Source organism: Protopterus annectens, chromosome 4.part0 (assembly GCF_019279795.1).
Source record: "Protopterus annectens isolate FY-2018-M chromosome 4.part0, PAN1.0, whole genome shotgun sequence".
NCBI lineage: Eukaryota > Metazoa > Chordata > Ceratodontiformes > Protopteridae > Protopterus > Protopterus annectens.
Genome location: NC_056733.1, coordinates 864,199,555 through 864,222,752, shown reverse-complemented (window position 1 = coordinate 864,222,752; position 23,198 = coordinate 864,199,555).

The following is a 23,198-nucleotide window of genomic DNA, read 5'->3' as shown; positions in this document are numbered from 1 at the left end:
TGTAATTTCTACAAAAGTGCACGTTTCTTCTGGACTTGGGGGAAAGAAGATTAACATTAAAGAATATAATTCATTAGAGCTTTTCTCCTTGAGTCACCGCTGAAAATGGGCTCCTGGCCCAGTTGGACCAACCCGGTCAACATAGGGTTACCACATGTCCCACTTTGCAAGGGGCAGTCCCTCTTTGGGCAGTTGTGTCCTGACAAAAAATTTAAAAAAATGGCAAATGTCCTGAGATTTTAGGACAAAATTATTTCCTATACTTTATGTAATAGTTGCATAAAACTGTTATTCTGTATTTAAAATACCTAAATGTTATAAGAACGGAATAATCAACTAAAATGCTACAAGAATAAGTTTTTATTTAGGCAAAAAAGTTAAGTTCTATCCTTTGTACTGACCGTGGGTATGTGTCGGCCTGTAAAATCCGATGTTTGTCCCGAAAATGTCCCACTTTGGCCATTTGAAAAGGTGGCAATCCTAGGTCAACAAATGTCAATAAATAAAATAAATAAATTCTAGCTACAATATTTTAAAACTGTGAAAGCAATACAAACCATCTCAGTGCAAGTAACACCTATTAATCACAGGGGTCAGATTACTCACACTTGAACACTGAACTACAGTTGTTACTTTGAAAAGAGAAATTAATTCAGCTACATTTTCAAGCCTGTCATTCAAACATTTCTTAAAATGCTGTAACAGCGATGGCTACTAATGAAAATCAGAGGAAACAAAGTAATGAAAAATGCGGATTGATGCTGGCAACAAAAAGTAAGCAATCTCAGCGATGATGAGAGAGGAAACTACAGTAAATGATCCTCTCATCTTATGGATTTCTTTCTGTCCCTCTAACATGACATAAGGAAGGCAAAGCCATTGACTGTAAAACAAAATAATGCTGGCTATGGCAGCCTCCTTCAGATCATTTTGGTGTATAAGAAATTAGAAAATAACATTAACCATTTACTTCGATACAGCGGCATTACCAATGCAGAAAACTTTGTGATTTGCTGAAAAACATTTTTTTTTTCAGTTTGTGGGTGCGGTTGTCCTTAAATTACTACCAATGGCATGGATTTACAGGCCATAGTGGACAGTATCTAAAAACTGAAATTACAAGGTAGGCAAGGAATGGATGAATGAGTGGTGGAATTATTCAATGTAGGGCACATCCCTCAGTTCTTCAACCACCCCCACTCAGTGATACAGAGGGGGGGAGAAGGAGCCTTCTTATTGCAGAAAGGGTGTTTTAAATGCCCAGTATCGCTAATAGATGCAACAAAAATCAAAAACATATTTTCAGACTATAAAGTAAAATAAAATGAATAATTAATATTGATATGAAGCAAAGTTTCTTCCTAACCCAATTCAAGAGCAACTTGGACATTTGGATGGGAAACCAGAAATTCATCCCTGGTTTGGCACTTATGTCTGTAATGAACACAGGTAACATATAAATGGTTCATCTCCCAAAACCCCTGCTTACACTTATCAAGGGTATCAGAACTTGTCAGAGATTTGGGATGCATGGATCGGCTTAAAAAGGCCTTTGTGGTCACTAGCCTAGTAAACACCTATGAACCTATAATATTGTTTAAAAAGATTGTGAACTTAAATGAACTAAGACCATCTGCCCATTTAATAAAATGTCCTAGTAAAGGTCACAATGGTAGCAAGCTGTGTATGGAAGACCAGTGGTTCCTACTATTAGCAAGAACCTGACATGTTCCCACTTGTTTTCTGGCAAGCTGCGATATATAATCCCCTGTATCCACAATGTGCAATGGACCATACTTTGTATATCTCTCACCGGAGGAGCCCAGTGGGTACATTCACCTGGTGCCCAAATCACCTCAACTGACTCCTGTCAACCCAGTGAAGCAGAATTCTACTCTGAAATCCTTCCAGGCTGTTACATTCCTTACTCAGTCACAAAGATCAAACCCAGCAACTCTGTGAAGGAACCTCATTTATCCACAATCTCATCTATTAGGTCACTACTCAAAGATGGTGACCCTATAGGGGGATGGCAACACAGATGGGCACATACACAGATTATCTTGTCTTATAACTCAAGTCTCACCACATTCCAGTACAATGCCCAAAGTACTGCGGCTGCTACCTGCTGTCCACTGGTCAGTTAATGATCCTCTGTGCCATCACTTGGGTAAAATATTCCAAAATATTTAAACTTATCCATTTAGGGTAGCCGCTTCTTTCCCATCAGTGCAGAAAATTCCACTATTTTCTAGAAGACAGCCTTGATCTGTGATTTTTAGATGATACATTTTATCTCAGCTACATTGCTCTCTTTGGTGAACTACTGTAATGCATACTGTAGACCATGGTCATTTAAGGCCACAAAAAAAATTGTCTGCAGTCAACAAAGTTACAAGTCATATGCCCTCCTAGATATGCTCCAAACTGCAACTGTGCCTTGATAGCCTGTTTATTAAAATCATGATCAGGCAGGAGACAAGGCACACCTTTAGTGCCTTATTGCTGTCATCCTGCTGAACAAACTTCCCCCCATTAGCCAGTTAAAATTAAAATATAATAGGAAACAAAGTGCGGATACATTACTGGTACATAGAATGTCAAGATTCGATGAACTTTATATATTTTTCAAATTTACGGTGGCCGTTTCCTTTAATTTATTCAATGTTTATTATTGTTTATTTTGCTTCTTATTGTATTCCACTCTGTTAAATATTTCACAAGGGCGCCTTAAACTTTAATGATGCTTGTGAAAAGAATAAATTATACTAATATTGTTATTACTAATGCTGTTACACATTCATTCTCTGATTACTACTTTGTAGTTATGGGAGAGCCAGAGCCTATTCCAGTACTCATTGAGGACAAGTCAGCAGACTTAATCCTGAACAGGGCACTGACCCATTGCAGTAAAGTTGTTACAGTGAGTATTTAATGCTGTCAATATACTTCATTCTGTAGTCCTGGGTTTGATTCTGTGTCCTCCTGCATACCCTTGTCACTCCAAGCAAGTCATTTAAACAGGCAGTGCTTCTAAGATGCTATTGAAACAAATTATTTACATGCAGTGTGGACTCCCAGTTAACAAATTAATAAATTAACTTAAAAATGATAGCCTGCTACTATACCAGCTCCTTCAATCTTAAAAAAAGAGAGATAACATGCTACAAATCCAGTTCCTCTAAGTTTATGATGAATCAGGATATGCAAAACACAGTCTGTTGCTTCCACTTAGCACTGTCATGAAGCTTCCTTCTGAATGCCTAAGTTATGTGATCAGCGAGAGGCTTATGCTGACTTTATAGCAGTAGAGAAGCAAAAATCAAGCCAAGAATTAAAGTAACTCCAGTCATGCAGATAAACAGGTTTGTGCCATTACTGAAACCAGGAGCTTAATGTGATCATTACAACGTAATGGAGGAAGTGCTTTAAAACCTGCACTATCAAAGGCATTAATCAATGGTTTGTCTCAGCAGTACTGCACATTGTTAAAGTTACATTCTCGCAGAAGGAAATTTGTACTGGGGGTGGGGGGGGGCAAATCAGAGGCTCTTGCTTGTTAAATGTTTCCATACCTGATTGTATCAATGTTAGTTTAACAGGATAAATATGGTGAGGTCTCTAGGAAGTCCCAGTCTGAATGAGCAAATTTGTGGATTTAAGAATGTCTGTCTTAACTGAATGAAGGGCTTTTAAAATGGCAATATAACAAATGGAACAAAAACCTTTAATGGATAGGTATAATGTTCATTTCACATTGAAAAGAGATAAAAATACTCTTACGAACTGAAGGCAGACTTGTGATACTTTTTGTGCATGTTCAGGGCAGTTATTGCTAGAATGCCTCCTACTAACTGAAGACGGATGTGATACTTTTTGTGCATGTTCAGGGCAGTTATCGCTAGAATGCCTTCTACTAACTGAAGACAGACATGATACTTTTTGTGCATGTTCAGGGCAGTTATCGCTAGAATGCCTCCTACTAACTGAAGACAGATGTGATACCTTTTGTGCATGTTCAGGGCAGTTATCGCTAGAATGCCTCCTACTAACTGAAAACAGATGTGATACTTTTTGTGCATGTTCAGCGCAGTTATCTCTAGAATTTCTTCCTATTAAGACCATCTTTAAAAAGTGTTTATATTACTCTTGCACTGGCTTGCTGTGCACTGTACACAGAGAAGGGGTGCTTTGATTCATACAGTTTAAACTTTTTTCAGAAGTCAGTTTTGCTTGGAGATTTAAAAGGCAATACATTTATATAGTAAAGCTGTAAAATCAAGCTAGTATAATCCTTTCAAGGTGCAGGCAACTTAATGGTGAAGTCCTCCAAAGCAAACTACGAATCTGAATTAGCATCCTCAACTAAGGGCAACCATAAGGCATTCTTTAGTTAGAGCCATAGCCTAAAAAGGTAAGACCCCAGATTTGTGCCATACTGGCAGTTAATGATACCACATACAGTACACTGAGCCTGAGGACACATCAAACCTGTTAGCTGACAGGTTCTGTGAAAACTTCACTTCCCTGTCCCCAGTCTCCACCACCCATACCCCATGACATTCCTTCCACCTGTCCTCCACCTTGTATCTCTAGAGAGCAGGTAATAAATACCTTCTCTAAGGCCAAAAACACAGCATCTATGGGACCTGATAACATCCCAGGCTGTGTCCTACATGGGCTCCATCAAGGACTAGCAACACCATTGGGTACTCTTTTCAATCATAGTCTAAGCACCGACTTCATCCCTAGCTGAATGGAAAACAGCCACTGTTATCCCCTTGCGATTCCACTTACCCCAGGATCTATAAACCTATTAGCCTAACTAGCCTTATCTGCAAGGCCATGGAGCAAATCATCATGGACTTTATCAATAAAGATATAGGTAATCTCCAAACACTTGACCCTACTCAGTTTGAATTTGTTAAAGGGAGATCATGCGTGTTAAACCTTCTTCAAGACAGTCACCAAAGCCCTGGATGAGGGGAAAACTGTGCATACTGCCTATCTGGACTTGGCTAAGGCTTTTGACACTATTCCCCACTCAGGCATTGTTGACAAACTCACCCAGCTAGGTATCAACCCTTATACCATTAGGTGGGTCACTAACTGGCTCACCTATAGAACCCATGCAGTCAAAATAGGGGACTCCACCTCCAACAGCAGACTTGTAACCAGTGGTGTTCCACAGGGTTCAGTCCTAGGATCACTACTGTCCGGAATCTATTTTTCCAAAACACAAGCAAAAACTAAAGGTCTGTAGCTAACAAGGTTTGCTGAAGACTGCAAACTGGGAGCAGTCATAGAATCCCCAAACAATGCCAACATCCTACAAGAGGGTCTTACCCACACAAATGATTGGTGCCAAAGTCACGCCCTTAAACTGAATGCAAAAAAATGTATTATCATCCCTTTTGGTAAGAGCGATGTTCCTGCTAACTACCACATCAATAGAAATTCCCTTAGCATGCACTCAGTGGTGAGAGACCTGGGCACACTGGTTGACAGCAACCTTACCTTTGATCACCATGTCCTAAGAAGGGCATTATTCTATATTGCTCATCTCATATGTGAGGGCATTGCCTCCAGAAAAAAAGAAGTTATAACTTCCCTGTACTCTTCCCTCATCAGGCAATAATTGAGTACAACGTCCCTTTTGGTATGTATCTTTCCAGGCACCTGCAGCAACTGGACAGACCACAGAAGTTCCTCACAAGGAGAATTCAAGGTATTCAGCATCTGTCCTATGTGGATCAGCTGAAATCACTATCACTTTACTTCATTTCATACATACTACACAGAGACAATCTCTACCTTGTGTATAAGGCAATCTCTGACTCTGCTTTATTGGAAATGCTGCATATCCATAAGTCCAATGGCTCACAGGTTGCTCACTCTAAAAACTTTAACTTGGTATGTGACACTAATAGAGCCTGCTGGAGGGACAGGTTTGTCTCCCAGAGGCTACTGTATCTGTGGAACAGACTCCCAATTCATGTCAAGCAGAGCACCTCTTTGGCCCTCTTCAAGTGCAATCTGGACAATTGGATGGGTAACCGTAAATTCATCCTGGGAGCTCCACCTGTGTCTCTCCTGGATAGGGGCAATAGGTACTATTCATGGAAACAAGAGCAGAACTTGGCTAGGCTTGTAAGGGCCCTAGGGCCATTAGCCTAGTAACTTCCTATGATCTTATGATCCTCTGAATGTCTTTTTACTGAAGGCAGTCAGTAACTCAAAATCACAGTTTAGGATACAGAATAAAATAAATGCCTTCATAACATATTTGCTGTTAATGAAATTTGTAATGGAGAAAGTCAGCAATGACAAATAAGATTTAAGGAAGATTGTCATTGCCACAAGAAGACTGACTCCTAAAACGGTTTCCTTCTACAGTGTTTGTCAAACATTTCTCCAGAAGGGCAGGCTTCTGCCTGTTGGATATTTCTAAAACCATGAAAGATAATGCTGAACTGCTGGAATTTGTCATTCACCTGCATCAAAACCACCACTGATATGTAGGAAAAAGAGAACTGTAAAAGCATAAACTACCATGTGAAATATACACAAAATAATGCCCCTCAACACACACACGCGCTTGCACATATGTGCACATGTGCACACACACACACACACACACACACACACACACACACACACACACACACACACACACACACACACACACACACACACTTAAATGTAATGGAAGAATACTGCCCAAATTATTAAATGGGATGCAAGATGACCAGAGAAGGTTACTGCTCTCACTAGTGACTGCCAATGGAGATGTCTACAAGATAGTACTAACCACTACCTCGGAAAACAACTATAAATATAAAAATAAATATATAAACTATGTAAATAATCACCCTGGTTGATGACCACTGGTAATTACAGCCATGGCTAGGAGACAGTTATCCTTTCAATGCTTTATATAGAATGATGTCAGCATGGTGGTTATCACTGCAAGCATCTTTCCACAGCCTCTCATCACTCCACTTGCCTGCTGCAGTTTTTTCAGCCTCCACGAATGGGTTGTTACAAAGCACAAAAGCTCTGACACCCCAAGACAGAAGAGTTCACCCCATCTGTTTAATCCTCACCCCTGCTGTCTGCAATCGTGATTTTCAGCTTATATTGTTTAGGCATAAGCCCCTGCAAAGAAAAAAATAAAAATGATTGTCCCAGAAGTACTTTTTCATTCAAGAAACAATCGTGACAATTTCAGTATTAACCCAAAAGTACTTTTTCATTCAAGTAACAGTCATGGCAATTTCATATCATACCTCTCAGATGTCCAAATTTTTCACAAATGTCCATATTTTGCCTCTTATTTTTTGGTCTGTTCCTTGTAAAATTTGTGGTTTTCTGGCAAATCACTGAGGACTGAAGTCAATAATAATGACATACATTTGAGTTTCAGACTTCAAATCCTTCATAAAATGCATGGTAATAAAAATCAGATTATTCTAGCAACTTACTAAGTTTATAAGAGCAACATTTAAAATCTGTGCCTGTTTTTGGGCTTTTGTCTCCCCTATTATTTTAGACTTTGTCCAGATTTTTTTGTGCTAAGAAGCTGAGAAGTATGTTTCACATAGATTTATAGTCTGAAACATTATCATTAATTCTTCTTACTGTACCATTCCTGCAAACTGCGTTCATCAATTATGTATGATCACTGAGCACACAATGAAACATAAATGGTTTGTGATGTAAAAAGCTTGAAACTAGGATTGTGTTGGTGAGGTTTGTTTTAAACCTGGTTCAAGGCTCCTGAGAGCACCCCGGCACTATTAGGTTTTACCTCATATCATGCGTTCCGGCCCCAAAACCCGGACCACACCACAAAAGGAGGGGGTGTATCCATATTCATAAAGGATACCCACACCTCCAGGTTAGTGGCAACGCACGAAGCTTCGGAAACCATCCAGGTGCAACTAACCATAGGCAAAACTGCTCTACAAATTGTAGCATGCTACAGGCCACCCTCTCAAACTCAGGAACCCCACACAGCCTTCCTGAAGACACTGGAGGGTATAAATGTATCTCCAAACACCATCATATTGGGTGACTTCAACTACCCGAATATAGACTGGGAACATTACTCAAGCCCTAACTTTCTAGCCCAACGGTTCCTGGAGTTCATAAATTCAAATGCCATGGAACAGCTAGTCACTGTTCCCACGAGAGGAGAAAATATACTAGATCTCATTGTCACAAACATGGGGACAAAATGCTCCACACCGAAGTATATCCCTCATTGGTGAGATCTGATCATAAACTAATCTCACTGGAAATCCACATCCCGCCCCCACCCCAAACAAAAAAGACCATAGTGAAGAACTTCTCTAAAGCAAACTTCACACTACTCAAGACTGGTGTGGTATCCCTCAAGGCCCCTGAGCCAGTGGAAACCACAACCCAAGCTGTGGAAGCCCTTACAAATGCCTTCTATGAACACCTCCAGGACTGCATGGATCAGGCAATCCCAAATAAAACCAAGACTCTTTCCACAAAGGGCAAACGTCCAGTCTGGTGGACCCCAGCCATTAACAAACTTTACAATAAGAGGAGAAAGCTATTACATGATAGAACAAAATCCATAAAAGGGAAGTCACCCTGACCATTATTAGTAAAAAATACGAGCACTCATAAAATCAACTAAGGCCAATTTTGAGAGAAAAATTGCCATGGATTAAAAGGACAATCATAAGGCCTTTTTCAGCTATGTTAGGAACCTGGGTGGAAACTCCCAGATATGCTCAGAATTAGTCCAAAATGATACAAAATCACTGAACCCACAGACATTGCCAACATACTGGCAGACAGGTTCAGTGCAAACTTCACCCCTCTCCCCTAAAGGAGAGATAACTATCCCAGCCGAGTGTAGCCTCCCGGACATCTCAAATGTGCAGGTGAAAGCTGCTCTCTCTAAAGCTAAAAACACAGCATCAATGGGACCGGATGGTGTCCCCGGCTGTGTGCTACACGAGCTAAATGAGGAATTAAACCCGCACATAAGGCAGCTGTTTAATCTCAGCCTTACCACAGGATACGTGCCCAAGGAGTGGCATACGGCAACTGTTGTCCCACTCCACAAAGGCGGCGCCTCACGGACCCTGGTAATTACCGCCCATAAGCTTAACAAGTCTAGTCTGCAAAGCTATGGAGAGGATCATAATGGAGCTCATAAACAAAGATATAGGGACTTGCAGACATTGGACCCGACCCAGTTTGGCTTTGTCAAGGGAAGATCATGCCTTTTGAACTTGGTCGACTTCTTTGAAACAGTCACCAAGGCCATTGATGAGGGAAAGGCAGTCCATACAGCCTACCTTGACCTTGCAAAGGCTTTCGACATAATACCCCACTCGGGTATTGTAGAAAAACTTACCAGCTTAAATGTAAACCCATATGTCACAAGATGGGTTGCAAACTGGCTTAAGGACAGAACCCACAGGGTTAGAGTTGCTGGCGCTGTGTCAGACTCCAAGCCGGTCACAAGTGGTGTCCCACAGGGCTCGGTCCTTGGCCCCTATTGTTTGGCATCTACTTCTCAGAAGTACAGGCCAACATAGGAGGACTTTGGCTGACAAAGTTTGCAGACGACTGCAAACTGGGTGCCATAGTGGAAAGTGCATCAGACACGGATATCCTTCAGAAGGGACTCACGGAAACAGATAGCTGGTGCCAGAGCCATGGCCTGAAGTTAAACGCCAAAAATGTATAGTCATACCCTTCGGGAAAAACAAGGTAACCCCAAGCTACCATTTAGGTGGCAATCCACTAAGCACAGAAGAGGTTATCAGGGACCTGGGGACCCAGGTTGACAGTGGCCTTTCTTTTGACACTCACATTGCTAAAGTGGTTAGAAAGACCTTCTACATTGCCCACCTGATCATGAAGGGATTCACATCCAGATCTAGTGAGGTCATTGTTCCCCTGTACTCTTCACTTATCAGACCAATGATCGAGTACAATGCCCCATTCGGGATGTATCTCACCCGACATCTGCAGCAATTGGAGAGACCCCAAAAGTTCCTCACCAAAAGGATAAAGGGACTCCAAAATCTGTCATATGCTGCCAGATTGAAGAAACTCCAGCTCTATTCAGTCGCATACCGTCTGCTCAGAGGTGACATGTGCCTGACATACAAGGCCATGTCCAACCCGGAATTAATGGACATGCTCCACCTCAAAAAATCCAAATCCACCAAAACCACTAGAGCAAGCGACTTAAACCTTAGCACGGATATAAATAGGACGTGCTGGAGGGATAGATTTATCAGTCAGAGACTCCCTATGCTGTGGAATAAAATCCCGGTCCATGTGAGGCAGAGCACCTCGCTGACTCTGTTCAAGAGAAATCTAGACCTGTGGATGGGAGATCGTAGGTTTACCCCGGGAATCATCTCTGTGTCACTGCTGGACAGAGGCACAACAAACTAATGGGCACAGTATATTTTCATATAAGGGGTGGCGTAAGCCACAAAAATTTGGGCTAGGCTTATAAATGCCTTAGGGCAGATAGCCTAGTATAAACCTATGAACCTAACCTATGAACCTATAAAAAAAAGAAATTGAAAATGATGGTAAGGCATAGCCAGCTTCTCAATCATGGAAAAGTGAGAGTACCACAAAAGCAGTAGCCAACGAAAAATGTTTTAACAGAGCTCTTCATCAGTGTAAAGAAAAGAAAAAATGTTAAAGAAAATAAATAATTGATAAAAAAGAAGTGTTAAACTGCAGGAAAAGCAAAACAGGCTTCTGAAATGCAGAGAGACAAGTGATGCCTGTCCGGCTTAGTAACTCTCGATCTTCAGTAAATATTCAAGGCCTAATGTCATTCTCACAGAGAGGTTATAGAGCATGTTTCAGATGTCTGACTGTGGCTGGTACTGAGTGACTTATTAAAACATGTAGTTGGGTCCATGAAATAGCTAACTACTAAAGAGGAGAGAAAAATAAAACTGAAAAGAACAAACATGACAGCCACCTTTTAAACTATTTCACAGAGGCATCATGAACATTAAAAACTATATCACTCTCCAGCCTGCTAATGGTTACTGACAGGGTTAAAGTAAATACATAGATGCAGCCTGGCATAGAACAATTCACAAAAATATCAAGCAACATAAAACGCTGTGGGATGTATAACAGACCTCTAGACTGAGATAGTGAAATAAGCATGCCATTGCTAGGACCGGCCTTTGGTCAACTGGTGCCCTAGGCAAAAGGGCTCCACAGCACCCCCCATGTCACTTGATGCCCCCATCCTGGCTTGCCTACACCATCCAGATTACTGGAAAAGCGCCCTTTCTACAGTGGCACCCTAGGCAGCCACCTAGTTGGCCTATGCCTAAGGCCGGCTATGGCCATAGCTGTAAAGCAAGAAAGGTGTTTCTTTCAGAGTAACTGGAGATGAAGCTGTAGGACAGCCATATTAACCATTCCTGATTTTAACTCAAAAATTTATAATGTCCCTCCGAAAACTAGAGATTTTTGGGAGAAAAGATGGTACATTACACTAAGTAAATAGGACAATAATTACAGTTTTAGACTTCTTTAACTGAGAAAATCATGCCACTGTACATTTTCTTATTCTGTCAAGTTCTCAAGTTAGTAGTATTTTTAAAAAGTGTCCCTGATTGTCCCTCGTTCTAGACATAAGAGGTTGACAGCTATGCTGTAAGATCTGATCAGTTACCGGAGTGACATATCCCATGTTGTATATATAACTATCTCTTATGAAATAGGAGGGGCAGTCAGTGAAGGCATAGGGTATGTCCCCAGCTCTGTCCAAAATACAAAATCAGGAAGGAAACAACATGACAAGGTTTTCCACAGGCTGGTTTTCATTAATATAAATGTATGATTGCCTGTGTAGCAAGTGATGGTTTAATAAAGATGTTTCTTTAAAAAAGAAAAAAAAAGGCAAGAACTGAATCATTTATGTAATGTTACTTAGGTTATATGACATATAGCAATATATGTGAAGTAAAATGTTTGTTATGTTAATTATAGTATGATTACTTTTATAGGAATGTAAAATTGCCTATGTCATAAGTGAAAATTCGATAAAGGTGTTGGGGAAAAAAAAAAGTTTGTCACAGGCTGTAAACAATATACTTTTTTGCTCCTGTATAGTAAAACTGATGCTTCACGCCAGTGCATTGATAGGTCCATAGGTTCATAGGTGTTTACTAGGCTAACAACCACAGGGACCTGTTTAAGCCTAGCCATGCATCTGAATGATCTGAAAACAGTGCAAAATTGCTGTAGGGATGTAAGGGTAAAGCTAACACCACAAGAAGCTGACTTCACTCAAAGGACCAAACATCAAAATATAAAAAAAAACTAAATTGACAGCAGATCCATTTCATTTGTTTCTAGGCTGACCCTCAACTGTATAATCTGTTGAAACACTGAAGGTAAGGTGTGTGTGGGGTATACAGCAATAAGATGTAATAAACAGTCAGACAGATGGGGTGGGAGGCTCTCTATGCGTATGTGGTCTAGTCACTAGTTGTAGCGCAGAGTACAATATATTTACTATAAAACTTCCTCTGTTTTAAGAATGATACATATTTTAAGAAACAAACTGCATCAAAACTGTAAAGATATTAAAAAGATTTAAAAAATGTATTTCAATATATACATTGTTGTGGTAGACCCAGAACCTCTTCTGTTACTGCCATATAAGAGGGAATTAAACCTATCACAGTGACATCCCACACATGCAGATATGATCAAAGAATATATATGCAAAATAAATATATGATTATACGTGTTTTAGCTGACATTCATGTCTGTTAATGTCCCAAATATACACTACAGTATGTCAAAAACACTAATGTCAAGAAACAACCTCAGCACATGCAACACTGAAAACAAAACAACAACAAAAAAAATCAGTTTTTTTTGCAGGGGGGCTCACACAGAGTTGGGGAAAGGGAACATTCACAAACCTCGAGAATTGTATGACCTGTCCACTATCTGTTTAGTCAACCAAAAGTATTGAACAAAACAGATGTCATCCAAACATAGTGTCGACAGAAGCATCTGTAAGAATATTATATATATATATATATATATATATATATATATATATATATATATATCATATATCCCGTTTTCGCTGACCTGCACTATTGCAAGTGTGCAGTTAAGTAAATGCCACTGTGCATGTAACATTCTCATAGTAAACCATACATGTGTGTGTGTGTGTGTGTGTGTGTGTGTGTGTGTGTGTGTAGATATATATATATATATATATATATATATATATATATATATATATATATATAAAGAGAGAGAGAGAGAGAGAGTGTGCATTCAGTAAGTAGGACCTAATGAAATGGCATTCAGTTGCTCCTATGTAAGGATATCATTTTTCCTCAACTGAGGAGGAAGGGGAGGCAGCTGCCTGTTCATCCTATCTTCTCCTGTTGCACCTTGGGCATGCGGTCGTCTAGTAGAACCTAGGTTACTAAGATTGCAGGTAGGCATACTACACCTGCACCAGTGAACTGTTTGTTGAATAACAATAAATATAGTAGTGAAACAATGTAATCTGATGGGTAAAACACACACACACACACACACACACACACACACACACACACACACACACACACACACACGCACACGCACACACGCACGCACACACACACACACACACACACACGCACACGCACGCACGCACGCACACACACACACACACACACACACACACACACACACACACACACATGACTAAAATGGATCCAGTACCAGGGAAACAGACACCTACATAATACTATTTATAGTTCATAGAAAGATGCACTTGAACAGAAATCTTACTTATTAACTTATAATTAAAGTGAGAGACATGGCTTGTCTAAGTGTTTGACGAACGGGTTTATTTTCTTATTTCTCATTTTTTATCTAATGAAATTTCCAATGAGATGATGCTTATCTTATCTCCTCTCTTACTTCTAGATCCAGCAGGTTCTGCCTACTAACTACCCTATGTTTAATGCAGTTTTGTAGTATCTCTGTTTTACATTGCGACATTAGCAATTTGAGGTGACTGCTTCTGATATCTGCAATCATCAAAACGCTGACTACTCATGGCTCTGAAATTACATATTTGCCTTCATGTGGTCATTGTACTAGAATCATTCCTCTGCTCCATCTTTTGTAGAACAGGCTGTACTCATTCACTGTTCTTAGGCTTCCTAGGTAAGAGTCACCCCTTAGGCATGGAATTTTCTTTTTAAAGTGCCTTTGAATTTTGTCCATCGTCTTCTTTCTTTAGTTTTATGTGGCTTCAATGTTGATCATGCAAAACTGACCACTATATACTACAGAATTAGAACCAGCCATTAATAGCTTTAGAGCTCACAACTTTATGGACTGCAATATGCTGTGACCATCCAACCTGTTCTGTTATACAGAAACATTTATGTGCAATTTCTTGATCAGTATGATAGCTGTGTTTTTATGTAGTTATTTGCTTCCTCTGCTGTCTCTTCTCCTGGGTCGCACTTTCTTGATACTGCCTTTTGTAGCACAGTATGAAATTTGTTTTACTTACATTTATTAGAATACAGTTTCTCTTTGGTCATTGTGCAAACTATTCTTCCTGCAGTTTTATAGTTTTCCTTTAAAATTATGCACCCAGTGGCTGTCAGGACTCTACTTTAATGAGGTACAAAGCACATATAACCCACCCCTTCATCCGCTGATTTATATTTATGAGAAAGCTGTTAATGAAGATTTATACCATCTTTGGGCAGGACATAAAAGATTTGTTTCAAATTTAAATCAGAAAGAGAAAACACTGTTAAATCAAATTAGAGGAGATAGGTCAGTTCGTATTATGACCCTAGACAAGGGTGGGGGCATTGTCATATTTAATTCCATTGATTATATCAGCAGTATGCAGGAATTATTATTTAACTAGGATAACTACCTCCAGATTTCTATTAATCAGATTCATATTGCCTATCAAAGTATGGATAGTTTTTTTACAAGAATTTCTATTGGATCAGTGTATTGACCAGGACACCTATGATTTGCTAACCAATTTATATCCCCGGGTCCCTGTTATATTTGGAACACCCAAAGTACACAAGAGTGTTTGTACACCACCTTTTCGACCTATAGTTTCTGCCAGAGGTTCTAAGACCCACAACTTGTCTGTTTTTGTAGAGAACAAAATTAAACATATCGCGGAAGGGGTTCCTCATCTTGTCAAGGACTCTTGGGAATTTTTAGGTCAGCTTAGTCAGGACATTTGGAGTTCTGATTTAACTTTTTTGACTATAGATGTCAAGGATTTGTTTACTTGTATTCCTAAACAAGAAGGTATGGAATACTTTGAAGAAATGCTATTTCTTGACTCTATTTTGACGCATGATGAAGTTACATTAATATGTGAGTTGATGTTTATTATTTTGGGCTACAACTACATATATTTTGAGGGGCAATATTGCCAGCAAGTTTCCGGAGTGGCTATGGGAGCAGTATGTGCTTCGGTATATGCAAACATAGTACTTTTAGGATGGGAACTTAATCATGTATTTAACAGTAGCTGGTGGGCTGAACATATGTTGTTATATAATAGATACCTGGATGATATTTTTAATTTGTGGAAAGGAGAAAAGGACAATATCCCAATCTTTATAGAATATTTAAATGAGACTGCTCCTTTTCTCAAATTGACTTTTTCCTATGATGACCAAGAGTTATTTTACCTGGATACTTTAATTTCTCACACTTTACATGGTTTTAAGTCTAGAGTGTTTCGCAAAAGTACTTTTTGTAATTCCTACCTGCATTTTTCAAGTCATCGCCCACTTTCACAAAAGAAAAGCATTATTAAAGGTCAAGCTATACGTATTGCACGTGTGGCCTCGAAGTTGGATGATGTCAAAAAATAATGTGTTACCTTAAGGGATATGTTTATTGAAAGGGGGTACCCTAGAGACATGGTTGAGCCTATCTTGGATGGGGTTTACCATGAGTGGGGCAAGAAGTACAAACCACTCTTAGGGGCAGGACCTTCTTTACAGGCACACCTGGGTAAAACAGTTCCGTCTTCTGTGCCTGTAAATTATACACAAGCTTGCACAGTTCAACACGGTGTTTTATCTAAAGATATTAAATGTATTTTACAAAGGAACTGGAGCATTTTCAGGACTAACCAGGATATGTACCATGTTGTGGGTGACCAGCCTTTCTTTATTACTAAGGTAGGGATGAACCTAAAAGAACTAGTGGAGACGCCCATTATACACTGAGAACATAATAATGGGAAAGGTACTAGGTGTTGTGGTTGTTGCCCACAGTGTGGTTTTATTTTGAAGGAACCTAGTATTATATTGAGTGACAAAATGAGAACCCATATTATTTTTAGAAATGACAATTGCAATACCCAGAGAATAGTATATTTGGCATTATGTAACACCTGTCTAGGATATTATGTGGAAAGGCAGAACGATCTCTAAAACGAAGGATTTATGAACATATGTATGAATTAAAAAACAGAAAAGAAACTAATGCATTGTTCAGGCATTCCTTGGATTGTACAAACTTTCACGGTTTTAAATTTGGTATCCTGGACAGTGTACACATTGAGCCCGGGGGTTTAAATTTGGTATCCTGGACAGTGTACACATTGAGCCCGGGGGTTTAAATTTGGTATCCTGGACAGTGTACACATTGAGCCTAGGGGCAGAGATTGGAAAAAACAGCTTTGTAAAAAGGAACTTTTATGGCAACTTAGACTAATTTCTCCCCTGGCTTAAATGACAGTATATCCATTGTTCCAGCCCTTAAGGATAGAATAACAATTAAAGAGTGGGGCTATTAATTTTTATGATTGTCCATCTATTATTGCCATTTATATAATGTTATTTTTACAATGTTACCTTTATAACTCTACCTTTGCAACATTATTTTTTATATAATTATTCAAATTAATATTTTAAAAACACTAAAATTATAACTTATCTATTACAACAAAATATTACTTTACAAATATTTACTTTGATAATGTTTGAATTTATACCCCACTGATGTTTTATTTACACCTTATTCATTTATTTATTTTTAAGGTGCATTTTTTAGTACAGACATGTTTTTGTCTATCTTGTGGGTGGGTTTATTCTAATATGCATTCTTACTATGTAATATATATATATATATATATATATATATATATATATATATATATATATATATATATATATAAAAACATAACAATGTATTTCTTTATAATATTCTTTCTATTTACATTATATACTGTGTTTTTAAAAAAGTGCTTTTACTCATTACTTCATTAGCCAATCAAATGGTTGACTATGGTATTTATTGAATGATTGAACTGTTCATGGTTTCTAGTTATGATGAAGTCATTGTTTTTTTGATGAAAGCACTCAACCTTTGAAATGTGCTTTGTAACTCATTAAAGTGGAGTCCTGACAGCCGCTGGGTGCATTTTTTTGGTTACTCGTGTTCTTTTTTGCATCCTGGAACTATTGGTGGTTTTATTCTTTTAAAATTATGTCACAGGCCATTTCTTTGTTCTCTGCATACCTGACTGTTATTATTGCTTTTGGCACACCTTGATTCATGAGATACATAAAGAATAGGCAAGGTCCTACTACTGACCAACGCTCCCAAATTCAATTCATTACCCCTACTGTTCTTGTGTTTTACTAGATATGTTCTATTCACAACACAGTTCGGAACCTACTTGGTTAATTTTTATTACCTGCAACTTCAAATCTAGTTTCTGACCACAGTTCTCCAAATTTCCTTTAGTTATTCTATTTTTAGGGTAACTGGTACTTGTTAGCTTCCCTGAGTAGACGCTACATGCTTGTGAAAGAATTATCTGTAGTTACACTTTTTTTCATCTGCAGGATCAGCCTAGTGGTTTCCCTTCCTGCATTCAATCAAACAATTTGTTTTTTCATCAGAGTGAAAGACTACTGACCTATTCCCTCCCCGGTGGAGGCAAGAGTCAGGTGTTAGTGAGTGGGCCAGTCTATGGATCCTGAAGACTGTCCAGTCCTCAGTCCCTTACCCCACCACCAATTTTGTAGTAGTTGGCAGTCGCCCAACCAAAGGGCACATCTCTGGCAGAGCACACATGCTATGCCATTAATACTGCAGTGGTGCACCTGCATTATTGCAAGTGTCACCGGCGCAGCAAGCCAGGCTTCCTCCTTCCCCCAGGATGGACAAGCAAGTATCAACCACTTTTTTTATCTTCCTTTGTCTAGTCCATCCATATCCTGTGCTCTTACATGTTAAGATGATATTCCCTAAACCAGGGTTACTAATCTGGGACAGCAGATGTCATTACATGAACAGATGAAAGAGAATATCATGAGTTGAGTCAAAAATAGTTGTACTGTTTTTTTTTCTTACCTGTTGTAAATGGACATGGAGCATACAGCTATAACGTATGTTTACCCACCTCCATAATCTCAGTGGAGTTACAGGAGATGTGTACGTTTGTGTGTTTTGTCGGTGACTGTTGATGTCCTGAATGTTGTCCTAGCTGTCCCCTTATGAGACAGAGCTGTGCATTTCATGCCCTGTCTAATGCATTGTGCCTACTCATTCTGCCCACTCTCTGAAGCCCTAGACCTGTCCATACCATCTGCTCTCTGATACCATGGCCCCATTCCTCTCTCCTACTTTCTAACACTGTGAGTCTATCTATCCCAGACAACCATCTGACATCCTGGCCTAGGGTAGCTACACATGCCAGTTTATAATACATATGCCTGATTTAGACAGTTGTGACTTGGAAAACAAAGAAAACGGCAAATGTGCTAGTATTTCAGGAGAAAATCTGTTTTCTAACTTTCCTCTAAATATTGCAGAAAATTATGAAACTATATCTCAAATACTTAATATGATATAAACAACGGGAAACATGTCAGTTCTATATCAGAGACTATTCTGGTAGCAAATAGTGTTTTGTACTTGTTGAGAGTGCACTTTTTACACAATCTGTTATTTCCTTAAGTAATGTCCCACTTTGAGCATCTGAAAAGGTGGTGACCCTTCTTAAACCTATCCCTCCTGTCCAGACGTGCAATGCTTTGGGTCAATCTCACCAGAGCAAGCATTCATTGCCCTGGGTCATATCCAGGTCATCAGCTGTGCAGATGGTAATCTAACCAGCTGATACAAACAGCTATGTAGCAGCGTCCTGTCCTATGTTCATGAACACTATCTACTGTATGGCATTGTATTATAAACCCAGTCAAATTAGTTCAACTTTTATGTACATAGCAGCATTCTGTTTGTTCAACAGTTTTAAGTGTTTGAACTAACAGGGCTTATGCCTTATTTTTGCTTTATTTATAAGGTAACCAATATTTACAGGTTCAGAGCCTGAAACAGTTACAGAAAATGGTCTGAATTTATACGCTCACCTTTATCACTAACAAATGCATAAACAATAAATTAATATATTACTAAATAAAACTCCCAGTTATTTTAGAGGAAGAGTCTGTATCTGTACCTTTTTCATTCATTGCAGGGAGATGCAAATTAAGAATTGTCTTTATCTCATTTTATTTATACTATACAGCAAAATCCCTGGTGAATCTTCTGGAAGAATAGGAGAGTAGCAAAGTGAGCACGGTTAAATAATATACAATTCACTGTGTTCACGAAAATAAAAGCCTAAAATAAATTAAGAAATGTCATGCATTCTCAGGCATACTCTCATACTGGGATCCTGAACTCTGACTCAGGAAACAAATTATGTTATACCATAATCCTCTTGCATTAATAAGGGTCATTCTTAGATACATAACCCAGAAGACATTTGTCAACAGATATGTGTAGTAGGTGGCAACACCAACAGTTGTGCATGTGTCAGTATACTGTGAGTAACTTTTTTTTGAAGCTCACTGCATTACTGGCTGTTTGTTCTGTTTTACCATCACCTTTGTCCTCACTACACTCCAGAGCCATAGATGGAGTGATCCACCACAGACTGCAGTTGCTATCATCGTGAGGGAAACATAGTCGCCTATGATATTCACCAATAGTTGTACTTAATACTTCCCCAAATCCATTCTATTTACATTTTTTGTATACTTATCTCTCTGTTACTGTGAATTTCTCTTTTCATTGTTCTTTCTTTCCCCTTCTCCTCCCTTCCTTCTTCATGTTGATACTATTACATTAGTTCCATTATCTGCCATTCCGTAATTTGATTCTGATGAACGATTCCAAAATGGAGTCAAAGAAAACTACTATATTCCATTTTTTTTCAGAGCTGATATGTATTATTACGTAAAACAATGGAGACTGTCATATGTGGTAAAAAACGATGTTATCAATATAATTAATTAAATGCATGCTTATATTAAATTATATGGAGTTTAGAACTTTATTGGTTGCTAAGTGTTATTAATGTTGAGCTTTAGAGAAATGACTAATGAATATATAGGAAAACCTTGCAGTACGAGACTAACAATGTATAGCTCTGTATATTTATGATTGAGTATGCTATCCCTTTCGGTGCTCAAAGTTGTATGCCAGCTAATGAAGAAACGAACAAAATGTAATTTGACTTCAGCGAATTAACAAATTAATATGGAAATATAAAGAGATGGCAAACCTTCAACAAAAGCATGTCATTTTCAATAATATGGTTATTTTAATATGATAACAACTTGGTTAGCAGTTTCTGTAAATAAAATGTACCTGCTAATATCCAAAACCAATGTATACCAAAGAGTCCACAAAAGAAGGATGTAGGAAACTCAAAAATGGTATTGTCCTTCTACTAATTCGTCAGCAAGCTGCCGAGTCCACAGTGCCACACCACAGAACCTAGAGCTATAGATGTAATAGTTGCATATTACGCTAATGACCACTGAGACCTATATAAGCTTAGCCAAGCATCCCAAATGTATCCCACAAGTTTATGTGCCTTCGAGGTTATTTGAAGGGGGTATATGTAAGCTAGAGCTAGATTTACAGGCTGCCGCTGTCCATCAGATGTTACACCCAGGGTACATTTCCAATTTCCCATCTACTGTTCCAGGTTCCTCTTGAATAGAGTTAAGGAAGAGCTCTGCTTCACATGGATAGGAAGCCTGTTCCAGAGAAGAGGATTTCTCTGAGACACGTACATGTCCCTCCAGCATGTTCTATTTAAGCCGTAAGCAAAGTTTAAATCCGTAGATTGACGTATACTTATGCTGTTCATTTTGTGGATATACTAAAGGTCAATCAGAGTGGGATCCAAGGATGATTTGCATGCCAGTCACAGCTAACTTCCCAACAATCTGTAACAAGCAGGGTACAGAGATAGGGCTTTAAGGCAATATGCATACAACGTGCTCTTTATGTGGTCTTTTTGTGAGGAACTTCTGTGGATGCTGCAGTTTTTGCATGTGCCTGTTCAGATACATACTGAAGAGGACATTGTACTCAATGACGGGCCTGATGAGGGTCGAATACAGTAAAACAGTGCCTTCCTTGGACCTAGATGCCATGCCCTTGCTTATAAGTTGAGTGACACAGAATGATTTCCTTACTACCTTAGAAATATGTTGGTCAAAAGCCAGGTTACTATCTACATACTTAACCAAATCCCTGACTGCTGGTTCTACTGTCAGATATGTGTTATTGATGAAGTAATGTCCTATGATGAATGACTTTCGAACGGCTATTATTATGAATTTCTTTGCATTGAATTTTAAGCCATGTCTTTGGCACCGGTCTTAGGTTCATTGGTAAATACTAAGCTATCATATGTAGATTATTACAAGCTAGCCAATAACCAGAAGTCAGAATCAAACCCTGTACCATGTATCTGTGAGGTAAATACTTTAACCATTATGCCAAACCCTCCCAGCCCTTTCTGTATAATGTTAGTGTTTTGGTGGGAATTCTATGACTGTACCTAGTATGCATTCATCTGCAAATATAGTCAGCCAGAGGCCCTTGGCATTGGCCTTGACTTCCGAGAAGTAGATGCCAGAAAGGAGCAGACCCAGTACAGAGGCCTGAGGGACTCTACTAGTGGCCAGTCTTTTTGTAGTGGTCTCTTCTATTCTAACTTCCTGGGTCCTAGCTGAGAGCCAAATGGCTACCCAGCAGATACCACAGGGGTTTACGTCTATATCCACAATTTTGTGTACAATGACCAAGTGGCGTATTGTATCAAATGCTTTGGCCAGGTCAAGGTAGGCAGTGTGCACTATTTTTTCCTCATCCATTGCCTTGGTAACTCTTTTAAAGAAGTCCACCAGGTTGAGTAGGCATGATCTGCTCTTGACAAAACCAAACTGGGTTGGATCCAATATCTGAAGGTTTTCTATGTCCTTAATCATTTCCATGATAATTCTTTCCATGGTCTTGCATATAAAACTAGTCAGACTTATGGTCTGCAGTTCATGGGGTCTGTTGCTGGCGCACCCTTGTGTAGACGGATAACTATTATGTTCTTCATTCATCTGACACAAAACATATCTAGAGGCTATGGTTAAACAGTAACTCCAATGGTCCTGATAGGTCATGTTTCAGGCCCACTGATGTGGTGTTTTTGGCCTTAGAGAGTGCATCTAGGACCTGGTCACTAGTGATAGTTGGGGGGGGAATTATGTTTGATGGTGTTTCCTGAGGGACAGTCGTGGGAAAGATGGTGGTACAATTGGAGCTGAATTTGTCAGCCAGTAGATTTGCTATGTCTTCTTGCTCTGTGTAGGTGGCCCCATTTACAATTGGTTCTGCACACTGCTGTGTGCTACCTGTGAAGGTTTTGGCATGGCTAAAGGAGGCCTTGTTGTTGTCCTTTGGCTGGGAGGCTATATTTACCTCAAATTTGGCTTTATTAGACTTGAATTGCCCTCTTAATTTTTTGCTCAGATTGATGAGAGTGTTTTTATCATACTGGGCATAGCACATCCTAATGTTGGCTATGACATTTTTCATTTTGTTGTACAGTCTCTTTATGTTTGGATTCCACCAGGGGGGTTCATTTTTCAAATTAGATCTTTGCTTATTAATGGTAGGCACAGCTGTCTCCATGGATTTATTTACATTATTGTACAGGGTTTCTGTAAATAATTCTGCATAGGTAGCAGTGTTCTCAGGGCTTGGAGAGGCTTGACATTTTGACAGGTAGAAAGCTTGCTTTAGAATAGTTCCTACAGGTTACA